This window comes from Canis lupus, chromosome 3 (genome assembly GCF_011100685.1).
Source record: "Canis lupus familiaris isolate Mischka breed German Shepherd chromosome 3, alternate assembly UU_Cfam_GSD_1.0, whole genome shotgun sequence".
NCBI classification, from domain to species: Eukaryota; Metazoa; Chordata; class Mammalia; order Carnivora; family Canidae; genus Canis; species Canis lupus.
Window position 1 is genome coordinate 74,615,036 of NC_049224.1, and position 6,322 is coordinate 74,621,357.

A 6,322-nucleotide genomic window follows, 5' to 3' on the forward strand; every position below is an offset into this window, starting at 1 on the left:
TCTTTCCATTCTCCAAGGAGCCCTTGATCCCACAGAGAGTAAGAATTACAACAGTCTTCATAAAATCCTCAGGCTTGGTGAAGGATCTGTGTGAGAAATTGCAACAAGAGAAATCTCCCCCCATGCCTGGCCCTGGAAAAACAAGTATCCGTGGCCTGATCTGTGGCATATAAACAATTGGGTGATCCTGATAAAGATCCCTATGTTTTTCAAAATTCAGAGGCAGGGGTAATTCTTCTCTCTCTCCATAAACTAGAGTCTCAGCTGGATCCTGAGAACTGGAGAGTCCCTACTGCCTTCTTTTTCTTTCCCTCTGCGCTAAAAATCTCTTTGAGCTTTGCTATCGTCCTCGGTCGGGCAGAGTTCTTGTGCAAGATCTGGGCTTGTCCCTGGAATACCCTTCCACCCTTCTGGCATCCTTTACTCATCCTTCCAGATCAGCTTTCCCAGCATTTCCACTCCCGTTATCACGCAGATGACTTTTCTAGATCCATTTGAGCACAATCTCTGCCGTCCATGAGACTGTGAGCCCAGGAGGACAGGAACCCCATGCCATTCATCTCTGCATGTCCAGCACCTGGCCCGGGATCATGGGGGGGTGAATAAACAGGCCCATAGATGAATGAACACGTCCCCCCCCACACACACCTCCATGCCTTCATTTCCTAGATGAGGAGAGTGAGGCTCTGGGGGGAGGCCTGGCCGCACCCTGCCCGCTGCACCCCGCCGTGGCCGCCCCTGGCCTCGCCTCCTGTTTGCTGCTCCTGGGATTAGAGCACCTTGGGGAGACGCTGGCCGAGGGGAACTCGGAGGCAGGAGGGGGTCACTGGCAGATGCCATCTGCCCCCCACGTTGGTGGGGTCCGGGAAGCCCGGGTCTCCTCTGGGATGGCCTGCCCTCACCCCGGTGAGCACCCACATGAGACCCCTCCTTCAACGGCAGGGGAGAGACAGCTGCGTTTCGTGCCCAGAAATGCATTGTCCGTGAACCTAAACAGCCCCCTCTACTTGGCTTCCTCCCCCCGGAATTCCATTCCTGAGAAGTCTGATAAAATCTCCGGCCTGGGGCCGCTGGGAGCCCTGCTGCTCCCCAACCTAGTTCAGAAACTGGAAAGAGCTGGGGGGGGGGCTCACCAGCTGGTGGTGTTCCTGCCCTGAAGTGGGGGGGTCGGGGGGAGCCTCTGAGGAAACTCGCAGGCCCCGACCCAGCTGTGGTCCTTACTGAATCATTAGATTTGCCACAAACAAGATAAAAATTTCAAACAACAAAGAGGACTTTTCCGTGGTCTGCCGAATAGGGTTTCTCATTGTGTTTTGGTTCCTTCTGGTGGCGGGGGCGGCCTGCAGGGTTTCCCCATACCCGGCCTGCCTCAACCAGAAAGCCACAGGAGCCCCCCCCCCCACCGCCTCTCCCTCCACTTCTCCAGATCTGGGGGGGGGGGGGGGCAAAGATTTGGTGGTGGTGGCGGTGGCTGTGGTGTTGAAGTGTAGGTAAACCCAGAAGAGACTCAAGGTTTTGTGTCATTGTTTCAGGAGCAACAGTCCGCTTCTCAGAATTAGAGGTCTCTTCTGGGAAGAACACAAAAGCCCACTCAGGAAAAGAGAAGAATATCCCAAATTCATGGCCGGGAAGAGGGAAGTCACTTCACTGTTTGTCCTCAAATGTACACCCTGTTCAAATTCTCCACCTCTTCCAGGCGTCTGCTAAGGAATAAGCCACTTGTCCCTGATCCTGCAGTTTTCTATTCTGAACTGTCCTGTCACCCTGACTCATACCCCTTTCTATTCCCTTTTGTAGCTACTAAGTGTGTAGTGACTGATAGACAGTCTAGAGCCAAATTAAAGCCCAGAGCATTTTTATAAAAATATGAATCATTTTGAAGGTGTCATGATAGCCAGGATGTTTACGTCACGTGTAATCCTCACTGCAGTCCTATAGGGGTGGGTGGGGTTTTGTTTGTTTGTTTGTTTGTTTTTCCATTTTGCAGATGAGAAAATTGAGGCTCAGAAGGACTCTGGGAGTGCACATTGCTCCTCAGTGCTGTGGGTGGAATTCCAGGACGGTCTCACTTGCAAAGCTGTGCTCATCACCTCTTTGGACTTCCAGGGCTTCTGCAGATGACCCAGGGAAGCTTTCACTTATGGGGCACAGTAACCAGGTCCGAAGGGATCAGGACACTGTGTAACACACATCAGGGCTCAGAGTAAAGTTCACCAGCGTGCTAAATAAAGTCTTTTCCTAGCAGAGTGGCACACACTACCCAGGCCAAGCCCTCATTCCCCAAATCCCACCGTTGCCTCTAACCACAGCCAGCTCTCCACTCTCGTACCCCTGGGTGGGTACCAGGCCACAATGTCCTTTGTCTGCTCCCCTAACTAGCCCTGATCTGGGACTGTGCACAGTATGGTGGGTCTGAGGATGTGTGTGACTGTTGGTACTTGCCCCAATTATGCTCATAGCTGATATCCCTGAACTGAGCCCAATACTCTTTGCTATAGTAGACCAGAACTCAGAATCCTCAATACAGCATTCCAGGCAGACACTGGCAATCCATCAGCATTGTCTTGAGATTAATCCTGTCATTATTGGTGTAGCAAATGATCAGTGGAACTTAATTTCCATTCCCTTCTATCCTTCTTGCCTGCCTTCCCTGGTGTTTCTGGGGTGGATAGAGGGATGGATAGATGAATGAAAGGATGGGTGGACAGATGGACAGATAGATGGATGGACAGGCAGTGAGTGGATGGACAGATAGATGGATGGACAGAAGGGTGGCAGATGGACAGATAGATGGACAGACCGATGGATGGATGAATAGACAGATGGGTGAGTGGATAGATATGATGGATGGACAGATGGATGGATGGACGGATGGGTAGATAGACAGAAGGATGGATGGATGAACGGATGGATGGAAGGATGGATGGATGAATGGATTGGTGGGTGGGCAGATATGATGGATGGACAGATGGATGAATGAAGGGAAACTGAATTCTCACCTTACAGAGGAACCCTGGTTGGCACCACTCCTAATTCTGCTGACTTCACTCAGTGCTGATGCTTCTTTGACAAAACATGCTTTTAGTATGTGGCGTTTGTTATAGGAACTGGTGAGATTCCTGGGTCATCCTGAGGCCATGGCAGATCCTCAGCATCAGCACTTTGTTTCTCACTCAGTCTCATTTCCTCCCCCTCTAACATATGCCTGAGCTTAAAAACATCCACTTACCCCATACTTCCTTCTTCTTTTTAAAGCTCAAGCTGACAAGAGAAATTTCTTCTCCCACTCACCTTTTTTTTTTCTATATAGAGAAGAAAAAACACAATTCCTCTGTGCGGTGCATAGGAATGAATGGTTAATGGTTAAAAACTCTTGTGTGTCTTTGGAGCCACCAGGATCCTTAACCTATGCTATTAGCTGCCTAGAGGTTCTAGATCATCCCATGATTTGGCTAGATGGGAAAGCATGTTTTTCCAGGGCCTTTTCAGAAGCTCTGGCTTTTGGTTTTGAACCAATAAAATTATGGGGATATCAGAATATTCTTTCCCTAGCAAAATACCATTTAGTTTTCAAGAGGAAGAAAATGTCAAGAAATTTGTATTCAAGTCAGTTTGAAGAGGAATAAAACAGCTCTTATAAAGCAACATTTTTGAGATTTGAGTACAAGTAAATCAGAAGCATATGGATTGTGTGCTGTTAAAACATGCTTTTGTTTCCCCAGGAAGGAAAAAATAGGAAAAATATATTCTATAAAATGGCATATACTGGAAAATAGCTGGAGATTTTTAAGAAAACCAAAATGTAGCAGAGATGATCCAACTCTAGTTATTAATATCCTGAAACCAGCTAGGGAGTAAAATTAGGTGGTAAAATTATTGTACCATTTCTTATTCCAAGCTGGAAATGACATATTTCTCAGATATTTCTTTAAAAAAGAAAAATGATATACTGAGATCTATGAGACAAGGTTTCATTTTACTGTCTCTGTCTTGATATTCTGATAATAATTCTTTTCGCTGGACTCACAGACCAGGAAAGTAAGAGTGTGGAGGTAAATATGAGGTCCTAGAGCCAAATGTTGGCTTAAATCACACCTCTGTCCCTTTAGCCATGGGTTTCCACAAGACATTCACCTCCCTCTGTGCCCTAGTTTCTTCATCTGGAAAGTGAGAAGAAAAAGAAGAAGATGAATTACTACACCTACCATCTGGGTGAAGCACCTTCAATAAATGCCTGATGCACAGGAAGTTCTCAGTAAATGTTAGCTGGTATTATTTGTCGTCTCATCTAGAATGCTCTGCCACTAGATAACTCCGTAGTTCAGTCACACACTTCAAAACTTGGCAAACCTTTAAGCAGGTTGACAAAGAAAAAAAAAAAATGAAATGAAATGTAAGTGGGGTCATTACAACCAAACTGTAAAGAAGTAACAAGTATTAGGAGAGAATACTATGAACAACTGTACACCAACAAATTAGATAACTTACCCCAAATAGCAAATTCTTAGAAACACACAAATTACCTTCTTGAGTTGACTCAAGAAGAAATAGAAATCACAACAGACCTATAACAAGCAAAGAGAGTGAAAGTAATCAAACCTCCCTATGGAAAAAAGTCCAAGACTGGATGTCTTCACGGGTGAATTCTACTAAGTATTTAAAGACAAATTAACACCAGTCCTTCTCAAAGCTCTTCCAGTCACTCAGTTCTTTCAGGACTCTGCCCTCCCGGATCCTTCTCTATTACTATAGTATCACCTCCCCACACACAAATACACATTCTCTGGCCTCAACTTACTTTTCACTGTAGCACTTATCACCACCTAATATATTACATATTTATTTTCTTATTTATTTCTTGAATCTCTTTTCCCACTAGAATGTGGGAGCTCTAACAGAGCAGGGATTTATTTTTCCACTGTCGAATTCTCCATGCTTAAGATGGTGCCTATAAAAAATTGTTGAATAAATAAACCGTCTGATCATTCTTTTGCCAAAACAGAATAAAGAGAAATCCAGAGAGGGCCTGGGTATTGCAGAACTACAAGATCTAGCTGACTAGAAGAACATGATCCTTCAGAAGCAGATAACCAAGAAAGTGTAGTGTCAGGAAAACAAAGGGAAATGAGGTTTCTGAAAAGCCAGGACTGGTCAGCAGGGTCAATTAGTGCTGAGAAATCAAGTCCAACGAGAACCAAAATGTCCACTGGATTGAGCTGCAAAAGATGAGTGATCCACTTAGTGAGAAGCATTTGAGGATCCTAAGACAAGAAGCTGGAAGCCAGGCTGCTTTGAGGGGGAGATGGAGGACACAGCACCTTATGACATTTTATTTTTCTATTAAAAAAAAAAAGAAAAGAAGATACAGAGATAAAGAAGTTGCTAGAAAGGGTGAGGGTCAAGTGAGGATATTGTTTTTAAGTGGGAAAGATCTGCAAATGTCTAAAAGCCTATGGAAGGAACCCAGTGGAGGAGAAAAAAAAGTTGAAAATACAGAGGAAGGCAAGGTTCCCAGAAGGAGAAGTATGGGTGCCAGACCATAGGGCTGGCTTGAGCAAGGAACAACCTCTCCTGGATTCTCAGACTGTAGGAAAACAAGACCCAGAGAGCCCACATGACTTACCCACTAGCCCAACCAGGACCCAGGTCTCCAGTGTCTCTTTACTCTGCAGTTATTTTTCTCTTGCTCAAATTAGAATGTTCAAGGGGCCGTGGGGAGGAGAGAGGGATAGAAACCAAAACTGGTAAGCAAAAAATGCTTACTGCAATAGATTTTGTCACTGAAGGCTCTTACAGGGAAGGTACCTCTTCCCACTTAGGAGCTCCCTTCTCTACGGTGTGAGCCCCTTAGCATAGCATCTCCCAGAAGCCCTCACACACCTGTCCCCAGGACAGCAGAGGGACTAACCTAATTGGGAAATCTGTGAAAAGAAACGGAGCATGCACAGCCCAGCCCCATCCTGTGTCTTCTTCTTTTTAGGAAATATCAGAGAAAGTAGATCTAGGTGGCTCTCAAACCCATGGCAAGAATAGCAGTAAAGCTCTCCTACCCTGTGTGGAGGCTGCAGGGGTCTGACTCTGCACGTGGCCAGATGGGCACATCCTGCCAATATGTGGGCTCAGGATGAAGAAGTCCATTTGCCCACAGATACATTCCACTTGCTATAATGTCAGCCTTACCGATAGCAAAGATGTTATTTTGGTGTCTCTCTGCCTCCCTCCTTTGTCCTTTTGTTTTTTTCCAGTGGATTCAGAAAAAGATGAGGAAGAAAAAAGCTAATTACGCCAACAGAAATTATACTATTAAAATTGGCTTGTGAAA

General features: G+C 45.7%; 1 long non-coding RNA gene across 1 annotated transcript; it reads right to left on the reverse strand.

The window, feature by feature from the left end:
• Positions 1-1,838: 1,838 nt before the first annotated feature.
• Positions 1,839-5,754, reverse strand: LOC102151550. The gene is made up of 3 exons (XR_005356417.1): positions 5,624-5,754; positions 4,206-4,350; positions 1,839-2,177 (listed from the first exon to the last, which is right to left on the reverse strand). It is a non-coding gene; the product is annotated as an uncharacterized LOC102151550 (long non-coding RNA).
• Between the last annotated feature and the right edge of the window lie 568 nt (positions 5,755-6,322).